The sequence below is a fragment of the Pinus tabuliformis genome, chromosome X, assembly GCF_031772625.1.
Source record: "Pinus tabuliformis cultivar Carrire ecotype Pingquan chromosome X, CPIR1, whole genome shotgun sequence".
In the NCBI taxonomy this organism is placed as follows: Eukaryota; Viridiplantae; Streptophyta; class Pinopsida; order Pinales; family Pinaceae; genus Pinus; species Pinus tabuliformis.
In genome coordinates, this window is record NC_142308.1 from 403,324,027 (window position 1) to 403,347,076 (window position 23,050).

Sequence of the window (23,050 nt, forward strand, 5' to 3'; positions counted from 1 at the left end):
ATTTTATATTGATTAAATTTTTGGTAAGAGGTTAAGAAAAAATATAAATGAGAAATTATGTTAAAATTTTTCAATTAGGATTAAACTATACACTGAAATGATGTACTTTATGGACATTTTAATTTTAATTTGTATATTTGAACAAATTAGGTTTTTAATCAAGATTTATTCATTGTTATAGAATTTCATCTCGTGAATATTATTATATTATATTTACCAACAAATTAGGTTTCTAATCAAGATTTATTCATTATTGTAGAATTTCATCTTGTGAATATTATTATATTATATTTGCAAAATATTAATTTATTTCATGGACTATTAAGTAAGTCATGTATAAAATTGTAAAATTTTCAAATTTATGTCAAAGACCAACATGATATTTACTAAAATTGTACAATATTTGAAATTGAAAATACTTTAGTGATCTAACTACTTCTTTTAGCCAACCTTTGTAATATATATTCATTATATTTACTTTGCGAAAATGAAAAGTTCACAATATTTTTGTTCTAATTGTCTTTATTTAAATAAAAAAATGCATATTTAAAATCGATGTCTTGAAAATCGTATTATGCACCTATATTATATATAGCTTAATCTTTTGCACTAGAAAGCTTACAAAATATAAGTCAAATTGGAACTCCATCTACATAGATTTAATAGTTTACCAACACATTACTTAATTTCTTTCCAACCCCTTTTATCTAATACCACTAACTTTGAGTTTCAATTTCTTTATCACAAAATCCCTTAAAGTAAGGCACCACTTCATGTGAAAAAATGATAAAATTCATTCTAAACCAAATTATTTTAATTTTAGACACATTAATATGATTTTATAAACTTTAAAAAAAAAGATATATAACTCTTCTAATTTTGAAGATATATTAAAATTTATCTAAACATTTTTTTGTTATCATATCGTAATTATTTTATTATTTAAAATATAATTTTGAAATTTACAAATTATTCAAATTAATAACAGAGAACAAGTTATTGAATACATAGAATTGCAATACTCATCAACACATTCTACTATCTTCACATCTCTCTTATCAATCACCACACCTCCTACTATCTCCACCTGCACACGACCAAAAAAAACCTATGTTACCTATCAACCCCATTCTTCTGCCTGAGGATTTAAAAAGTTCTAAATATTGTTATAAGATTAATTATATTTTGTATCTTTATATATTTATCAGCCGATTTTTCATTTTACTATATATTAATTATATTAAAAATAAAACAAATCATCTTTTATTATATAATTATATACTTAGTTATGTTCTTTTCTTCTTTACCATTATAATTTTGAATTTGCACTATTTCTCATATTTTTATATTATTCATTGGAAATATATTTTGAATAGTCATTTTATGCATGATCTGGAAAAATTGTCATAACTGCACGATTACCATACTACAGATTTTTGTTAATATTGTTTTGTTTTATGGTTTGATTTGATTGGCTACAAAACTAAAAGTAATATTGGTTTCCCTAGCAACCTATTATTATGAATTTGGATTTTCCCACCCTATTCGGCTATCACCTTTCAATTTGGATTTTTCCCCTATATCTGTACAAAATATATCTAAAATATTTCAATTGCTGAATTCAATGACGAAAGGTTGTTTAACAACAAAAATTAATGTAAATAAGCAAAGGATTCAATCCACAATCTTTTGAACAATAGAGTTTTTATATTGATATTGGACTGGCTCAAACCATGCTTATTGCAATTTATATGCGTACATGCTTATAACTACATGCTTATATATATTTATTAGATTTTTAAAGATGGTTTAGGTGTATATCTCATTTAATTTTTAATATAATAAGCGCTATATAGTAGTTAATAATTACGGTTTAGTTTAAAGATAGTTTAATTAAACAAAATATTAACAAAGACAAAGATTTAATCACAAAAATAAAATAAAAAAGTTATAAAATATTGTATTGTTAAATGCCATCACCAAAAATTAAGAAATTTGATTAACTAATATTGTTTATTAGTTATGAGCATGTGTTTCCTCCTAAGAGGTCGCAGGTTCAAAACCAGAGAGGTAGAGTATGTATGCCTTCATAATCTTAGCAGTCTTAACAGTGAAGAGGTGGGTCCCCCGTCCCACAAACAAAAGGATCTCATACACCAATTTGGTGTCTAGCTTGGCCGTGATCTTAAAATTAGATAATAATAATAATAACAATGTGTGTTTTTATTTTATTTTATTAATATATATAACTGCTTATAATTAAATTTTTATTAAAATATGTTTTTAGTATAATAATAAGTCATTTTAAATTGAAAATATTGTGAAAAAATTATAATTCGTGAAAATAGAAATAATAGAAAAAAAAGGAAAAAAAAATAAAAAATAAAACTAGAAACAAAAAATTAGTAAGTAGTAGAAATGGTAGTTACTAAACATCCCAGACCTCAACTAATCACCTTACAAACAAATAGATTTAAATAATAATAGAAAATAACAAAAATTGAATTCCTAAGGTTAAATTATGGGTAAGGATCATAAATTTCTGGTCAAGGCAAACTAATACCATGTAGGTATAATAATAATAATAATATAATTTATTCAAAAACACATTTTAAACAGTGAAAAATACACGTCTGCTAATATAATTGATTCAAAAATACAATTTAAACAGTGAAAAAATACACGTTTGTATATATAAAGAAAAACATATTATAGATTCATTTTAATTACGGATTTATCAAATATTTTAAAGAATTAGATCTCTTAACTTGTAATTTTTTTCAAATTTTACATTTAAAAAATATATATAATAAAATTTGATTTCTAATTTTTAGTAAATTAGTATTTAAAATATATTTATACCGATCTACTATAAAATAAATAAATACTCTTCAGAAAAAAAAAAAAAAAAAAATATATATATATATATATATATATATATATAATAAAATTTGATCTCTAGCTTTTAGTAAATTAGTATTTAAAATATATTTATACTGATCTTATATAAAATAAATAAATAAAAAATATTTTAACAAATAAGATTAAATAAACTCTTCAAAATTATGTATTGCACAGAGGAATTATAAACTCCATAGCATATCTGCTCGGTGTGGCACACAGAAATTATAAACTCTTATAAATAAATAATATTTTAACAAATAAGATTAAATAAACTCTTCAGAAAAATATATATATAATAAATTTTGATCTCTAGCTTTTAGTAAATTAGTATTTAAAATATATTTATACTGATCTTATATAAAATAAATAAATAAAAAATATTTTAACAAATAAAATTAAATAAACTCTTCAAAATTATGTATTGCACAGAGGAATTATAAACTCCATAGCATATCCGCTCTGTGTGGCACACACGAATTATAAACTCTTTCGTGACCATTAGAGAAAAATGTTGGGTACTGTAGAGTACCGCTTATTTGTTGTCATTCTCCCCCATTGGTCGACTGTTCGAACTCGCGACGGCGCTTAAGATAGCGACGCAATCATCCACCAGACTAGCGAGGAACAGTCAGCAGCTTTGACTTAATTTTAACTTCTGAAATATGCGGCAGGATGCAATAAAAGAATAAAATATTCTATATTTATTTCCCGTTGATGTACGGAATTGTTTGAGTTCCAAGGAATCTCAGTGTGAAGTGGAAAAAAAAAAAAACGCGGTAACTTTCATCTTAATGTGCCATTTGGTATGTTTAATATATATATATATATATATTAAATTAGGTTAAATTAGTAATTGGTTAGAGTAATTTAGCCAAAGTTTATTATCAAGTTTTTTAGTTGTCAATATAACATCAAAAGTATATACCACAGTTTGCTTTCTAAATGGTTTAGATGGGTAGCCAAAGTGGTCCAAGCCCCTTGCCAAGATTTTGACACTCTGTCATGAGGTGTGGATTCAATTCTCCTTGGGTGGGTCCATCAGGACATCTTTTGAGTAGGCCCCCTAGGAGTCATTAAGGACATCTTTTGAGTAGGCCCCCCTAGGGGTCATTATAAACAAAGATTTAAGGACATCTTTTGAGTAAGATTTAAGGACATCTTTTGAGTAGGTCCGCCTAGGGGTCATTAAAGACAAAGATTTAAGGACATCTTTTGAGTAGGTCCACCTAGGGGTCATTATAGACAAAATCAACATTTAAGGACATCTTTTGAGTAGGCCTACCTAGGAGTCATTACGGACAAAGATTTAAGCACATCTTTTGAGTAGGCCCACCTAGGGGTCATTACGGACAGAGTCAAGATGTCTCTACTCCAATATGTCCTATAGTAAGATAAGTGATGCTTAGTATTCACATTATATCCTTTTTCGTAATTCTCTTTTAATGTGATTAAAGTTAATTATTATTGTTAAAGTCTAAATTTTTAATATTAAAAATATTGAGTATTTACATCATTTCCTTTTTGGTAATTCTCTTTTAATCTAATTGAAATTAGTTGTTGTTGTTAAAACCTAAATTTTATATATTCAAATTAATTAAAAACTCATTTTAATTTAAAATTACAGTATATAATTGAAACAATATTAAATCATATTAAATACCTAAAAAATTAACTATAAAACCGACATAATACATAGAGTTATAATAAAAAGAATGCATAAAAATGTGTTTTCTAAATATTTATAATTATGGATATGTTAAATAAATATTTATGGATATGCTAAATTTTTTATATGGATTTTATTATATATTTATTATGTATTTTTTTGGGTAATTATTTTTTAGTTGTTTCTCATTTGGTTTAGAGTACAAATGTGTTTAATTAACTCTATAATATAGAAAATTGTAAATATATAAATTATAATAAAATGCATTGTATATTTGTTTCAACAAAGTTATTACAAAAGAAACATAATCTACTCTTTTATCTAACTTTTGTTTGTGTTTTTTTTTAATGACAAGAAAGCCTAATAATAGAAATACCATTGAGATTGATTACACAATATTTTTACAATGTGTTTAATTATGTAGTCCACAAATATGCACCATGGAAAGATTTTTAACCACTGTGCATAACTTTTCTAGAGAAAGAATTATCCTAAGCAACATAAACCACATCCATGCAATCTAGATTTGTGCACTTCAATTATATTTCAAAGCTAATTGCTTTGATGATGTAGAAAAAATCCAGTTTGAAAATTGGTCCTTAACCCTACAAAGAAATTGGGAGCCATATAAATAAATTGCAAGGGTCTATGTGACATTATCATAGTATGACAAAAGTTTATTGAGGCCATGTAAAACAAACATCACTTATTAAAGAATTATAAAGATTAATTTATGTGATGGGAACAATTATGTCAATCTTATGATCACTCTGATAACGATGATTACATGAACAAGTCCCATGACCTCATGGCTCATGTTGACATTTGGCAGACACATCTCAATGTCACTCTCAAGCATCATAGTATGTGCGTCATTAAATCCAAATTAGGTAAGGTTTTGACTATAAAAGACATGGTATATTCACCCAAGATGAACACCTTAATATAAATGCTTACAAACAAATTAAAGATCAAGACACCATGCTTAATTTGCTTAAAACCGTCAAACAGGGAAGTGCTCCATGACGCTTAGGAAATCAATTGATGAAAAAAATAATTTGCAAGAGCATCCCTTATGCGAATCACTAACAAATGAACCTCCATGCTCTTGAAATAGAGATCATGGGCCAATTGTATGCTAAGACACAAAATAAGTGTTGTTAGTGTTGAGATATTTTTGAATTCAGTGCATATGATTTGGCAATTCAAATTTTTGGATAACTCTATTATGAACCTTGTCCCTTAAAAATGATAATAAACCAATACTTGTGGTACACTTCAAGGGGGAAACCTAATTTTACAATCAATGTCACATGGTTCGAGTTCAAATTCAAGTTTGACAATGATAAAATTTGATTTGAATTTGAATTTGAATTTCTCAATGAATTTCTGATAAGGTTCATCATTAGGTTCGTGTGTGTGTATTTAATAATTATATAATATATTAACTAATACCTACTCATATTTTCAATGTAATATATAATTTATCCCTAGATATATTTTTAATATCTATTATTTTATATTAGATATCTAAAAAATTATAAGATGTATATTGAAAATATAATATTAAAGTTAATATATAATATTTAACATATTTGTTATAACTTACCTTATACTTACGTGTATCTTTTCTTGCTAGCTTCTCTGCTTGATGGAAAGAATGAGCATGTTGCATTGAATCGCACACAATTTTCCTATTGTTAAGATCTAAACCAAGAGTTTGATCCCTAAGGTGGGCCTTCTGAATAAACCCTTTGCTTGGTTGGAGAAGCTAACCTTTGCGATTACTAAGGTTCACATGATTATTCTATTCTTAACTATAGTTGACATTGCTATCACATAGGTGTGCCTCGTGGCATGCTAATTTGACATGTTTGGGTGCCCAAGTGGGCCATATTTGGGTGACATGTAGAACTAATTAGAGGGTGCCACATGGAATACTGACGTCATGCTTACATCAATGTTCAATTGACCATGGACACCAAAGGCCAAAGTCATATGGCACCGTCACTTGAGAAACGAAAATTCTTGGTCATATTTTGTAGTTATATGGGTCAACTCCAATGGCAGATAGTGGCATGGATCAACCCCATAAGCGCCCCTCCACATGTACGTTTGTGTCTACACACACACACACGCATGTGAATTGATGGCATTAGAGATGATCAAATTCGTATTGGATACGATGATGAGATTGGGCTTCGTGGTTAGCGTAGGGAGTTATGGTTTCTAGGTTTTGGTTTGGTTGTGAGGTTGAATCTGATCAAGGAACATTACACCTTTTTTGTCTGTCGTTTGGAGATATAATATATGTCTTGCAAAGGGTATTCAAAGAAAAACACTATAACATAGATGGTTTCAGGCTTGTTTGAATTACGGGTAGCCTTGGGTTCATGTCCCACACCTATTGTTTTTATTGTGGCTTGATAACAAACCTTATGCCAAAAGTGATATGAGTACATAACATAGCAAGAAACATTATACAGCAAAGGTGGTGATGATTTCGTTTGTCATGCAACTAGTCCTAGGCTCTTGTCCCGAGCTTGTGGTTAATATTGTGGCTTCATCATAAAGCTTAAGCCAAAAGTGACCTAAGTGAATAGTATTATGAGCAACATAGGTGGTGTCAGATATGCATTGCATAGTGGAGGTCTTGAGTTTGGATCTGGTACTATAATCAGAAATATATTTTGGTAGCTAGATTAGTGCACCGAAAAGGTGCCTTTTTCCAATTACACATTGGAGAGGTGCATTCTATAGACTGTAGATTAAAAAGGTACATTTTTTCAAGCCATTAGGTTCATTTTTTTGAGCTGTTAATTTTTATAGTATTTTGTGGGTCATTTTGAGGCCCAAATTGATTTTTGAAAAGGGGAAAGTGGCAAGATTTTTTTTGTGATCTAAAAAGGAGGACAGGAAAAGTCATGAAGACAATTTTTTGAGGGCAAGAGGCTATATTTCTTTTGTTGTTGTCAAAATGTTCTAGGGCTTATCAACGAATTTAGTCTTGGTGTTCAGAACGAAAAATGAAGAAAATGCTAGTATTGATTATTAAAGAATGAGTTGAGTTGCATTGATATGATCATATTTGTAAGGGGCATATATTGTTTTGAGCTTATGGATCCAATTTGAAAGATTATGAAAAGTGTTCCACTATGTTTTGGGGAAGGAGGTGGGTGCCTCATCAAGTTGGAGCCTATGGTAGAGGTTGGTGTCGCATAAGGTTGGGGCTTACAATAGAGGTTGGTGCATCATCAGGTTAGAGACTACATTAGGTTAATTCTTGTAGCAAGTTGAAGATCTTTGGGGGTTGGTGCCTCAAGCATGTTTGTATTTGCAAATTGATTTTAGGGGTTGGTGTTTAATAGGTTGGTCCCTGCAAATTGATGTAATCAAAGATTGAAGAAGATACAAAGATTTGTGGTTTTCTCTAGCAAGGGTTTCCATGTATATCTGGTGTTCATGTGTATTGATGTGATGATTGATTTTATTGATGCACTTTTATGCTTTCAGTTATGATGAATTATGAAATTGTTTTAAATTGATTAAATTCTCCATTAGACTAATTCACCACCCTCTCAGTGTAATCATAATTCCAACACTTCTTTACACTAGTTAAAACTATGAAGTATGTATATGTGTGTGTGTGTATGAATTGATGGAACTAGAGATGATCAACTCAATATTGGATACAATAATGAGATGTGGCTTTGTGGTTAGCATAAGGAATTGTGATTTTCAGGTTTTTGTTTGGTTGTGATGTTGAATCTGATCAAGAAACACTACACTTTTTTTGTTTTTCGTTTGGAGATATAATATATGTTTTGCAAAGGGTATTAAATGAGAAACACTATAGCAGAGATGATGCGATGCTTATTTACGTTACGAGTAGCCTTAGGTTCATGTCCCACACCTGTTGTTTTTATTGTGGCTTGATAACAAACCTTACACCAAAAGTTATATGAGTACATAACATAGCGAGCTACATTGTCCAATGAAGGTCCTGTTGAGTTAGTTTGTCGTGCAAGTTGTCCTAGGTTCATGTCTTGTGCTTGTGGTTAATATTGTTGCTTGATCATAAAGCTTAAGACAAAAGTGACTTGAATGCATAGTATTATGAGAAACACAAAGAAACATAGGTGATGTCAGGTATGCATTTCTCAGTGGAGGTCATGAGTTTGAATCTAGTAATATGATCAAAAAAATATTTTGGTAACCAGATTAGTGCACTGAAAAAGTGCATTCAGTCAATTGCATGTTGGAGAGATGCATTTTATAGACTGCAGATTGGAAAGGTGCATTTTTTCAAACCATTAGGGTCATTTTTTTCAAAGTGCTAATTTTTGTAATGTCTTGTGGGTCATTTTGAGGCCCAAATTGATTTTTAAAAAGGGTCAACTGATAAGATTTTTTTTTGATCTAAAAAGGGGGACAAGAAAAGTCATGAATTTTTTTTTTAAGGGTAAGAGGCTATATTTATTTTGTTGTTGTCAAAATTTTCTAGGGCTTATGAACGAGTTTAGTCTTGGTGATCAAAATGAGAAATGAATCTAAGATGATATTATTGATGATTAGAGAGAAGGTTGAGTTGCATTGATATGATCATATTTTCATATATTATGTTTTGAAATTGTGGATCCAATTTGAAAGATTGTGAAAAGTGGTCCACTATGTTTTGGGGAAGGAGGTGGGTTCCTCCATCAAAGTTTGGTGCCTCATCAAGTTGGAGCTTACATTAGGTTATTGCGTACATAAGGTTGAATATCTTTGGGAGTTGGTGCCTCAAGTAGGTTGGTATTTGTGAATTGATTTTGGGGGTTGGCGGTTCATTAGAGAAATTATGATGTCTAAAATGGGTCTCAAACCAAAAATGTACAACAAAAATCAACTTTATAAGAACCAATAAGATTCAAGATGATGATGTCAGCCATGGGGGTTGATTCACCATTTTTGGAGTAAAAAGGTAAAAAGATTAAAAAGAAAATTACTTTTTCAACTAGTATTTTCAACTTATCTCCCTACGTTTTTACTCAAATTTTGAGTAGGAGAACTTGTTGGATGAAAAATGTAATTCCTCATCTAACTAGTACCCATGTGTGCATACTTTCGATGGACCCTACTACATGAAAAAAGGATAAATACATGAAAAATGTGTTGGGTGTGTGTTATATTCTTTCTACGGGGTGCGGGGCAGCGCCCCAAGGAATTGTTTGTTGGACACTATATTAGGTGGGCGAACCTACCTATGGTTTTGTGCATGGTTTTCGCACATGGTTTTGGACATGATGGTTTTGTGCCCATGGTATTTTGTAGATCCTGTAAATGGAACTACAATTATGTTCTAATCCAGGGTTAATGGATTTGGGTTTATGGATGCTTCAACATGTATATATATGTATTGTAACATTGAAAGGAATATAATGAAATATCAATTTGGTAGTCCCGGTTTTGGGATCCAGGGGAAAATCTCTGTCTATATCTGTTTTATGTTTTATGCTCTCGCCATTGATTATTTTTTGTTTTTAGAATTCGTATGCAGGTAATTTCTGTATGGGGTTAAATCCTGCATTTGGTATCAAAGCCAGGTTGGCTTCAAGGGGACGTCTTTGCTGCTGAGGGGTTTTGCTCAGGCCTGTGGTAGACCCTGTTCAGTGGGAGATTTGCGGGATCAATTCTTGTGGTGAAAGAAGATGGCAATAAGTGGAAAGATAGAGATCGATAAATTTAATGGCCAGAGTTTTGAGTTGTGGAAACTCAAGATGGACGATCTTTTAGTGGATAAAGATCAGTGGATTGTGGTAGATCTCGATACTAAACCAGTGGAAATCTCAGGTAAAGACTAGGCGAAGTTGGATATGAAGACAAAAAGCACAATACAGTTGTATATCTCAGATTCAGTATTGTTGAATGTATCAGGGGATGCTTCGACGAAGGCTTTGTGGGACAAGTTGGGGACACTGTACCAATCTAAGTCTTTGGTGAATAAACTGTTCCTATGGAAAAAGTTGTATAACTTGAGGATGAAGGATATGGAGGCTCGGTGACAGAGCATTTGAATGCCTTTAATACTGTGGTAAGCCAGTTGTTATCTGTTGATATAAATATTTCAAATGAAGATAAGTGCATCAGTTTGTTGTGTTTCTCTATAAGATCCGTGGGATAGCCTGGTTGTTGCAATAGGTAGCAATGCGACTGCCTTGCAATTTGATGAAATAGTCTCATCCTTGCTATCAGAGGAGATGAGATGGAAAAATATAGAGGGCCAGAATGGTGATGCCTTATCTGTACGAGGACGGTCCCAGAGCAGACACAAAAATAAAGCCTCAAGTGGGAGATATAAATCTAGAGAGATCTAAATCTCCAGGAGAACTTGTAAAGGTGTGCTAGAAATGTGGAAAGGAAGGGCACTTCAAAAAGGATTGTAGATCTAAAGATTCTAAGAAAGGAAAGGGATCTGATGATGCTCCTTCTGTAAAGGCGAAAACCACCTGAGATGAAGGTGGGAATGTGTACTTGGATTCTTCTTCAAGTACAATTGTAGATCATGAGGCATGGTTGATTGACTCATGTGCGTCCTTTCACTTCACTCCCCACAGGTAGTGGTTCTGCGAGTATGATAAATATGATGGTGGTTATGTCTTCTTAGGGGATGATAGGAAGGCTAGAATCGTCAGTCGTGGAAAAGTCAAGTTGAAGTTGCAAGGTGGAAGGATTAGAACACTTCTAGTTGTTATGCATATTCCTGCATTAGCTAGAAATCTAATTTCTCTAAGCAAGTTGGATGATGCAAGTGCAAAAACAGTGTTTGAGAAAGATACCTGTAAGATGGTTTGAGGAGCACTGGTATTGATGTGGGGAGTTCGGATTGGAACTCTGTAAAAGATTCGGGGTAGCACCGTTATTGATGGGCGCAACAGTTCTATGGTTCCTGAAAATGGAGCAGAAAATCCAGTGACCTCTGTAGAAAATACCATGCTATGGCATCAAAGGCTTGGACATATTGCAGAGAAGGGATTTCGAATACTTCAAGGTAATGGTATGGTAGAAGATATGTCTAATTTCTCTCTAGATTTTGATTTCTATGAAAATTGTGTATATGGGAAGAAGAATCGGGTGAGTTTCCCTCTGATGCTAAGAGGGGGAAACGAATATTAGAGCTTGTGCATAGTGATGTGTTTGGACCTGTGTCAGTTCCATCACTGGGTAAGTCTATGTAATATGTATCATTTATAGATGACTTCTCAAGGAATACGTGGATATATTTCCTCAGGAAGAAATATGAAGTATTTGATAGGTTTAAAGAATTTATGGATCTGGTGGAAAACAAGACAGAGAAGAAGATAAAGTGCAGAGGATAGATAGCGGTGGAGAGTTTTGCAATAAGAAATTTGAAGAGTTATGTAAGAAGTGTGGTATAGCATGACATAAGAGTACTCCATACACTCAAGAAAATGGAGTTGCAGAAAGAATGAATAGGATGTTGATGGAAAAGGAAAGATGCATGCTCAATGGTGTCGGGTTAGGACAAGAATTCTGGGCAGAGGCAGTGGAGACTGCATGTTACCTGGTCAATAGATTACCTTCATCAGCGTTGGAGGATAAGCCTCCACAAGAGATATGGACTGGTAAGAAATCCTCTTTTTCACATCTAAGAGTATTTGGATGTGATGCATACGTACATGTTCCAAAGGAGAAAAGAACCAAGTTGGATAGTAAATCTGAAAGGTGTATCTTTATTGGGTATAAGGATGGTTTAAAGGTTATAAGCTTTGGAACCCAGAAACAAGGAAGGTTGTGTACAACCGCGATGTCATGTTTAGAGAGGCGAAATATGTTATTAAACATGAAGTCCTACCAAAGGAACCTGAGAAGATAGAGTTTGAGTTAAAGGAGGAGGAATCATACTCTACAGCAGAAGAGGAATCAGAACATGAAGAGCCAAAAACTCCAGCTGTGAGAAGATCAGTTCAAGAAAGAAGGCAGCCGGAAAGGTATAGTCTAGCTACTTTCTATTCAATTTTTATTTTTTTTATCTATTATTGATGACGATCCCAGAACTGTCAGGGAAGTAGTAGATTCAGAGGATGGCAAACTCTGGAAAGAGGCCATGGTTGATGAAATGGCATCTTTTCACAAAAATGAGGCTTGGGATCTGGTGGAGTTGTCAGCTGGAAGGAAGCCCATTGACAACAAATGGGTGTTTAAGAAGAATATGACTGTAGAAGCCAAGTTGGTGAAATTCAAAGCTCTGCTGGTAGAAAAAGGTTATTCCCAGGTGCCAGGAATTGATGTTGGTGATATTTTTTCTCTTGTTGCGAAGGTAGCTTCTATTAGATTACTTTTATTTGTTGCTTCTACTTTTGATTTTGAGGTAGAAAAAATGGATGTGAAGACAACATTTCTTCACAGTATCTGGAATAAGAGATCTATATGAAGCAACCTGAAGGCTTTACGGTGAAGGGTAAGAAAGAACTGGTATGCAGGTTAAAAATGTCTTTGTATGGGTTAAAGAGTCACTAAGGATGTGGTATTAGAAATTTGATACATATATATGGGGACTTTGCTTCACCAGAAGCAAAGCAGATCACTGTTGTATTTTAAATTAATTGGTGACCATGTTATTTATTTGGTCTTGTATGTGGATGATATGTTGTTGATTGGACTTAACAAAGAAATTATATAGGAATTGAAGACCCAATTGTCTTCCAAATTCGACATGAAAGATCTTGGTGTTGTAAAATATATTTTAGGCATGGAAATTAAATGAGATCAGGCAAAGAGGAAGCTCTGGTTAAACCAGAGGAAGTATGTTGAGACAATACTGCAGAGGTTTAATATGCAAGATAGTAAACGCATATTAAACTAGTGAAGGTTCCCATTCCTGTAGGGGTAAATTTATTTGTTGAACAATGTCCCAAGACATAAGAAGAGGAAGAGGACATGTCCTGTGTTTCATATGCAAGTGTAGTTGGTAGCCTAATGTATGCAATGGTCTGTACTAGACTAGACATTTCACATTTAGTGGGAGTATTGAGCAGGTTTATGTCAAAAACGGGGAAGGAGCATTGGACAACAATGAAGCGGGTTTTTAGGTATTTGCGTGGCACTAGTGATTATGGTCTGTGCTACCAAGGAAGACCAGGATTGGATAGAGTTTTGGACATCCACGGATTTGTTGATGAAAATTGGGCTGGAGATCTGGATCAAAGAAGATCTACAAGTGGGTATGTATTTAACTTTTTTGGAGGTGCAATCAATTGGATGAGCAAGAGACAGTCTATAGTGGCACTTTCAACTATAGAGGAAAAATACATGGTAGCTACTGATGCAAGAAAGGAAGCAGTTTGGTTGCAGATATTGTGTTCAAGTATGTGGTTAGTACATCGAGCTATAAGGATAGACTGTGACATCCAAAGTGAAATTTTCTTGGCAAAGAACCCTGCTTATCATTCAAAGACAAAGCACATTGATGTTCAATATCACTTTGAGGGATATGGTTGAGGACAAAAGAGTGTTGCTGGTAAAGGTGGACACTTTGAAGAATATTGCAAATGCATTGACAAAGTCTATGAGCATTGAGAAGTTCTCTTGGTGTAGAGAAACAATGGGCATTACAAGGCTGGACTAATGACTAAGCTCTCTTGTGCCCCCCCATGGAAAGAAAACAACAAGTGGGATAATATTGGGTGTGTGTTATATTCTTTATACGAGGTTCGAGGCAGTGCCCCGAGGAAATTTTTTTGGACCCTATATTAGGTGGGTAGACTTACCTATGGTTTTTTGTGTGGTTTTCGCACATGGTTTTGGGCATGATGGTTTTCTGGCCATGGTATTTTGTAGATCCCGTCAAGGGAAATATAGTTATGTTCTAATCCAGGGTTAATGGATTGGGGTTTATAGATGCTTTGTCATGTATATATATGTATTGTAACATTGAAAGGAATATAATGAAAAATCAATCTGGTAGTCCTGGGTTTGGGATCCAGGGGAAAATCTCTTTGTATATCCGTTTTATGTTTTATGCTCTCGCCATTGTTTATTTTTTGTTTTTAGAATTCGTATGAAAGTAATGTTCCATATGCAAGTGCAGTTAGTAGCTTGATGTATGTAATGGTTTGTACTAGACCAGACATTGCCCATGAAATGTGAGTATTGAGCAGGTTTATGTCAAAACCAGGGAAGGAGCATTGGACAACAATGAAGCGGGTTTTCAGGTATTTGTGTGGCACTAGTAATTATGGTTTGTACTACTAAGGAAGACAAGGATTAGATAGAGTTTTGGACATCCATTGATTTGTTGATGCAGACTTGGCTAGAGATATGGATCCGAGAATATCTACAAGTGGGTATGTATTTAACCTATTTAGAGGTGCAGTTAGTTTGATGATCAAGAGACAGTATGTAGTGGCACTTTCAACTACAAAAGCAGAATACATTGCAGCCACTCATGGAAGAAAGGAAGCAGTTTGGTTGCTGAAATTGTGTTCAAGTATGGGGCTAGTACAATGAGCTATAAGGATAGATTGTGACAACCAAAGTGCAATATTTTTGGCAAACAACCCTGCTTATCATTCAAAGACAAAGCACATTGATGTTCAATATCACTTTGTGAGGGACATGGTTGAGGACAAAAAGGTGTTGCTGGTAAATGTGGACACTTTGAATAATACTGCTAATGCATTGAAAAATTCTATGAGCACTGAGAAGTTCTCTTGGTGTAGAGAAACAATGGGCATTGTAGGGTTGGACCAATGACTAAGCTCTCATGTGGCACCCTGTGGAAAGAAAACAACAAGTGGGAGAATGTTGGGTGTGTGTTATATTATTTCTACAGGGTATGGGGTAGCACCCCAGGGAAATTTTTTTTGGACCCTATATTAGGTGGGCGAACCTACCTATGGTTTTGTGCGTGGTTTTCGCACATTGTTTTGGGCATGATGGTTTTCCGACCATGGTATTTTGTAGATCTGGTCAAGGGAACTATGATTATGTTCTAATCCAGGGTTAATGGATTGGGGTTTATGGATGCTTCGACATGTATATATATGTATTGTAACATTGAAAGGAATATATTGAAAAATCTATCTGGTAGTCCTAGTTTTGGGATCCAGGGGAAAATATCTTTGTATATATGTTTTATGTTTTATGCTCTTGCCATTATTTATTTTTTGTTTTTAGAATTCATATGCAAGTAATGTTCCATACGCAAGTGCAATTGGTAGCCTGATGTATGCAATGGTTTGTACTAGACCAGACATTGCACATGTAGTGGGAGTATTAAGCAGGTTTATGTCAAAACAAGGGAAGGAGCATTGGATAGAAGAGAAGTAGGTTTTCATGTATTTGCATGGCACTAGTGATTATAGTCTGTGCTACCAAGGAAGACCAGGATTGGATATAGTTTTGGACATCCGTGGATTTGTTGATGCAGACTGGGCTGGAGATCTAGATCAGAGAAGATCTACAAGTGGGTATGTATTTAACCTATTTGGAGGTGCAGTCAGTTGGATGAGAAACAGATAGTCTATGGTGGCACTTTCAACTACAAAGGCAGAATATGTGACATCCACACATGTAAGCAAGGAAGTAGTTTGGTTGTAAAGGTTGTGTTCAAGTATGAAGTTAGTACAACGAGCTATAAGGATATACTGTGACAACCAGAGTGCAATTTTCTTGGCAAAGAACCCTGCTTATCATTTAAAGACAAAGCACATTGATGTTCAGTATCACTTTGTGAGGGACATGGTTGAGGACAAAAAGGTGTTGCTAGTAAATGTGGACACTTTGAAGAATACTGCTGATGCATTGAAAAATTCCATGAGCACTGAGAAGTTCACTTGGTGTAGAGAAACAATGAGCGTTGTAGGGTTGGACCAATGACTAAGCTCTCCTATGGCACCCTGTGGAAAGAAAACAACAAGTGGGAGAATGTTGGGTGTGTGTTATATTCTTTCTACGGGGTCTGGGGTAGCACCCTGTGGAAATTTTTTTGGACCCTATATTAGGTGGGTGGACCTACCTATGGTTTTGTGCGTGGTTTTTGCACATGGTTTTGGGCATGATGGTTTTCTGCCCATGGTATTTTGTAGATCCGATTAAGGGAACTACGATTATATTCTAATCTAGGGTTAATGGATTGGGGTTTATGGATTCTTCGACATGTGTATATATGTATTGTAACATTGAAGGGAAAATAATGAAAAATAAATCTAGTAGTCTCTATTTTGGGATCTAGGGGAAAATCTCTGTGTATATATGTTTTATGTTTTATGCTCTTTGTTATAGACATATTTGGGCACTGTAACCCCAATCCATATGTCCATAAACCAAGGGCTTCTAAACCCCTAAAAGTGTTGTTTCATACCCTAAAGAAACAAGGTCAGCTGATTACATCATCTCCTAGAAGTTCTCCATGAAAAACTACTCAGAACTGGTCAAAACTTGACCATACAGACTGATCCATGCATAGGGTGCAATGCATCTCATCTATTACACACGAGGGGTGTGATGCATACTGGAAAGCCCTTCTGTAGGGTGCGATGAGCAAGAGCAGACAAATGGCAGAAGCAGTTTGCTAGGTGGAAACCCAAAGAAACTTCTAGAAACTGCTCATATGACACTTGCCTCTCTGGATTCACCCAGGGATGAGTAAGAGATCTAAAATCTCCAAGTGGAACCAAGAACTATCAATGAAATGACACTAATCAAAATCCTAGAAGCTGATTCACTCTCCTGTAAACATCTATATATGGATCCCTCATCCTAGAGATCCAAAGGCTGGAATTTTGTAATTTGCAAGGAAGTGCTATTGGTTTCTCTTTGAAGACATTGTTGGGTGATCTTGCTTTGTATGAGGTGAAGAGGGCTTTCATGTTGGGAGGATGATGCTGGATCAGACAGCTTAGTTGTAATCCTTTCTTCTACTACTTCTATCAATAAAGCTATTTGAGTTTTCCTCCATATGCTTGTATATCTTTGAATCTTGTATTTGTATATGCATTTATATGGTTAATGTACATCTAATCCTACATTATTTATGGTTATAGATCTCTATGATTTGATGGTATTTTTCTGCCTTGACTTTACAGGTGTTCTTTGAAGCGGGACAAGTGAGAAAGGAGTGGTGAAAGCTCTATCAAAGGAGAGAGGAAACGAGCAAGGAGACTAGCGAAAGACTGAGGTTGGTACTCTCTGCTTCTCTCTCATCTATCTCTCATAAAGGAAAACACAAGTGACTTTAGTTTGTTTGTTTCTAAGATAGCTACCCATCTTAGTGGGACTAGCAGCTCTAAATGGACACTAGTTTTCCCGATAACAAAATGGCGACTCTGCTGGGGAGTGAATAGTTTGTTTGTTTTGTTACTATTTCTTTATAAACCACAGAAGGAGCCTAAAGTTAAGCCATATAGCCTTCAAACTGCTTTTGCTATGCAACTGCAAAGTATATTAACGCTGCTTCAGTCAATCTCCGGGTTGGTTTATGAACTGAACATCTAGCTTGCAAACATCCTAAGTGCCCTAGTGGTAACTCAAATAACCTCATTAGATCATCCCCTATACTTTGTGTTTACTGGCTATCATTAGCTCAGCCTAAATCCCTGAACTTAGCTGCAAACTGTGAGTGAAAACCAAGCATAGTCTCATCCCTGTACCATCGCACTGTCTTTTCTTGGCAACCTGGATGCATCACACCTCCCATGTGTTGCAGGTGAGATGAATCCCTGTTTCCCTGTGTTACAGGTGCAATGATTGAATGAGACTATTTCTGCCTCCAGATTTTGGTTTTTTCTTCAATGTCTTCAGCTTTATTCAGTAGTTTTGTTGTCTATGATGATCAGTATATCACTGTTGAAACCATCTTCCTTTGCATTATTCAGCTTCCATCAGAAGGAATTGTGAATGTTTTTTTTATGTATTTTTCATCATTTACAGTTCTCCTTTGCAAATAGTAGCTTAATTGAACTGTTGTTTTTTGATTTGAAAGTGTCGCAAGTGTCATTTTCAGTCAAGAAAAAGAGTGTCACAAAGCATTCCTCTTTTAGCTAGTCAATTACACTTTTGCCATTGTATTTGATTTGAATCATTAGTATTTCAAGTGTCGAAAGAAATTTTAAATTCGAAATCGCAAAGTGTCGTCTTGGCTTTACTTTCGTTTTTTGGAAAGAAAATTGTTAGTACTGTCGCTTTGAAAGAAGATAGTTCAGATCTATACTTTGTTTTCTTTTTGTCATTCTCACATTAAGGAAACTGAAAAACAATACATGCATGTGCATTTTCATTAAGACTACATGCTGAAGTTGATTTAGGAAAAGTGCATCTAGTGTGTGGTCTCTTCTCTATGTTGAAAGAATTTCATCTCTCTTTCCTTAGTAGCTAGGATTTTCATTGCAAAAAGAAAGTAAACGACTGTTTATCATATTAGATTGCACATTTAGGAAATTGTATATCGACATCATGCGGTGAACCTTAAAGTCAAACTTCTTAAGAAAGATCAACTATAAAATAAACTTCAATGAACATAAAAACACTTTGGAACCTAATGCACAATATTTAGAAGTCTAGGCTAGAGACATATTCCGGCGTCGTAAAGCCTGGTAACTATCGCTTTCATCGTAGATTGGGTGATTCCTCCTCTTTGAGATGACAAGTGCCTGTACGGACTTGTGCTCCCACGTACCATCGAGTATATATTGGGAGACCACAATAGGATACATCCTTTATCCTTAGGAAGCCGTGTCTACCACCCTATCGATCGCAATGCATTGAACACAACATTCGAGAAGATTGATTGCCGTATCGTAAAAAGTATTCTGCAGTTTTGCGATTGGTTTGGTAATCCCTCTGTCTAGATTTCCAGAGTAGTCACTTTCATTCCTTTTCAGACTCCTTAAAAGAAAAGGTCCATCTGAGCACTTGTCACTTTAGGCTCATTAAAAATCGAAGGCAACTAGAGTCAGATTTTTCTCGACTCTTAAAAATTGAAAAATCAAGTTGTGTCAAAGCGTCATAAAATTTATTTTAATTGGAATAACATCATTGTTCCCACATTGGTCTTTATGTTGAGAAATGAAGTCTACTAATCAAGTATTTTCCCTTGGGGGAAATCCTAGTCCCTTCCAGGGCTTAGAATTGGCCTGCCGATATGGCTTTTCTTGACCTCTATCATTCAAAACACCGCAATTCTTCAGCAATCAAATCAACAACTAGATGAAGTTGCTCCCCAACCTTCCACTTCGTTTGTTTCTCCCTCTCCTTCCTCTTCACTTAGTGAAGCTAGCAACGCTAAAAACCAAGTAACTGAGAAGAAGAAGAAAGGGAAGGAGAAGAAGAAGAAGAATCCAATAGAAAAAGGGGTCAACCATACATCATCCGGCGAAAATCCACACACTGCACCTTCCAAACCTAAATATCCATGCGTCATTTGCAAGGGATACCACTATCATCGAGATTGTCCCTGCATCCCACGAATCTTGAGGGACTGGTCTCCCCGCTTGCATAATCCGGTGTCTTCAACCACTGACGATCATGTTGAGAGCACGTCATCAACTAGTGAAAACGAAGTAAATGGACAGAAAGGAAGATCCAAATTTCCTTGTAGATTGTGTGAAGGCAATCATGCCGTCCACTGTTGTCCCTTCCTAGACAAAGCTAAAAGAGTCTTGGATAACCGTCCTGCGTCACCGCAACGACTTCCTCCTGGATACAAGAAACTCTTGCCGAGTCCATCGCTAGTTGAAAATTCGACTGACACACCATTGTTGTCAGTCGAAGCACCTATCATTGAAGATAAACCCTCTGAGTCCACACCGGACCAAAGTCAACAGGTCGAGACGACAGTCAACCCAATCTTGTCTTCAGAGGGTCCACCTTCAGATGATACTGTCACCAAAGAGAATGAGAACGACACCGTTCAAATTCTTTTCGTAAACACAGACTCTGATGAACATGGGGGAAATCTACCCATTCCTTTACCGTAGGAAGGAAGTTCGTTAGAGGTTTATCTGGTCGATTATTCGGTCCCACCTTCAAGCAATCTAGTCGTTTCCTTCGATTGGAATCTACTAGGCAGACCCCGACTACCATCTAATGTACCATTCCGAATCATAGTACAAGCTTACAGAATGATCATGGTTGGTACTATTATAGATAAAGGGGCTTCTGTGAGTATCCTTTCCTCAACTGCTTGGAAAGTGCTTGGTTCACCATCACTTCTACCTGAGATTCAAAATCTGACAGGCTTCAACAAAGGAACCAATCGACCATTAGGGATCCTTCCAAATTTGCCTATAACTTTGAGAAGGAAAACCATTTATCTGAACGTGATGGTAGTCAAAGGGCCATTAGATTACAATCTACTCCTTGGGAGTGACTACATTTATAGCTTGGGAGCTATTGTTTCCTCACTCTTTCGAGTAATGTGTTTCCCACATGAAGGCAGAGTGATCCAGCTCATAGACCAGCTTCCATTCCCCGGTTCGAACACAGCTACTAGTCAAGTGCCATCCCTAACTGGTATTTTTGCACAAGGAATGTCTCATCAATCTCTAGTCAATCCACTTGATGAGCGCGAGTGATTCAGTGAATGTGACTAAACCCAGGAGGCATGCACCCTGGTCTGCTTTGGCAAAAAAACCTCATATATAAGGTAGGTTTCCGCGTAGGAATATGACTATTCTAATACCCCTGTCCGTTTAGGAAAATGGATTTGGACTGGAAAAGGATTCCCCCATCAAAGGTTATGTGATTGGCACTGAAAACAGTCACCTTTGTCCATTTCGATGGACATCACCAAGGAAGTGTTTTGTCTGCGACGTGGATGGAACAATTTTGCTAATGCAAGAACTTCCTTATGGTGACCTGGAAACTCTACTTTATACCTGGGGGCATGAAAACCTTTTGCACACAAGTGAAAAGTGACCAACGTAACTCTAACCCCGTAGTTTTTACTAACTTCAATTGCTTAAGTTAGGTGATTGGTCTGATCAACCATTCACCTTTGCCGGGACCAATGGAAATAGCAAAGTAAAGGAGATGTTTCCCACCGAGAAGCTATACTACCTAACCTTAGTAGTTATTTAACCCCTAGGACAGTAGTTGGTCATTCCTAGCTTGCATACAAAAGGCTCTGGAGCAAAGTTTCGAATGGTGCAAGCTCCCTAAAAAATGAACCTATCGATGAGACATCCTTATTATACGACTGGCACGAGCAGTTTTAAGCGAAGTTCAAGCTCGTTAAAAAATAAACCTAGCCACGAGCAATTTTATGCGAAGTTTAAGCTTGTTAAAAAATAAACCTAGTGATGAGCAAGTGTTCCCATAGAGTTTAAGCTCATTAAAAAATGAACCCCACCTTCAGTAAATAATCTTTGCGATCGCATAATTATCAGCTTTTGAACCTTGGTCGTGTTCTTACCATCACCTCCACTCTTTTTTAGCGAATCATATGCCTCCATTTGATTGTTTACCCTTTTGAGGAACAGTTGCGACGAGTGATTCTATTAGCCACCTTCTTTACACTGCCGTGATCGAAAAGTTCCAAACCTTACCTGGAACCAGTTGCTATCCAAAAACATCACTCGTTCCTCAAAAAACGAGTCTCCTTTAAGCTATTTTCATCTGACTCATAAAATATGAAAAGAATGTTGAGCAATTGGCCTCTCCAACTTGTTAAAGCGATCAGAAGTGCAATCCCTCCTCTAGATTTTAATCTTTTTGGACCTGAGGGATTATTACACAAAAAGATCGAGCGCTTGTCTTGTTCGGCTCATTAAAACTATCGAAAAAGCCATCCCTTTCGTATTATTTTATACTTTTTCGGACTTAAGGGATTACATTACGAAAGAGGACCACTGGAGTTGCCTTTCCGTCCCTTTTTAGACTCTCTAAAATTGAAAAGGACCGAGTTATCTTTGTCATTAAACTCATTAAAACAATAGCGACAAACTTGTCCATGCAGACAAGAGTGAGTTTCACTATCGCTAGGCTCGTTAAAACATAGCGACGGGTTTGCCTGAAGGGCAAATTATAGAACAAGCATATGTTATCCTCCTCAATCTTGACAAAAATAAAGAGGTATTGGCCAGCAATGACTGGGGAAAAAGGGAAGAAAACTTGAATAGCTTCACTGGTAGCAGGGCACTCTTAAACATGACACTTTCACTCCGTCAGCATGATTGAGTCGGGTTGGGTTATTCCATTCACCGGTTATATCACAATTGGTCCACTGTACCATCCACCTTGGGGTTAATGCTACCAATCCATTTCAGTGTCGCCAGTATGTTCAAGAGAAGCCACTCAGAGAATTCACTAACCTAGCTAACGCCTCATCCGCTGCAATACCTTCACTCTCCATTTTTCATGACCACCACCCTGAACCTTATATCATCAGATCGTGTTCACCTCCATAAAATCATTTGCTCCATTCAGTGTCGTAGATGTGGGATTCATTAAGGCCCTCCTACGACGGGTCACTTCTTATTG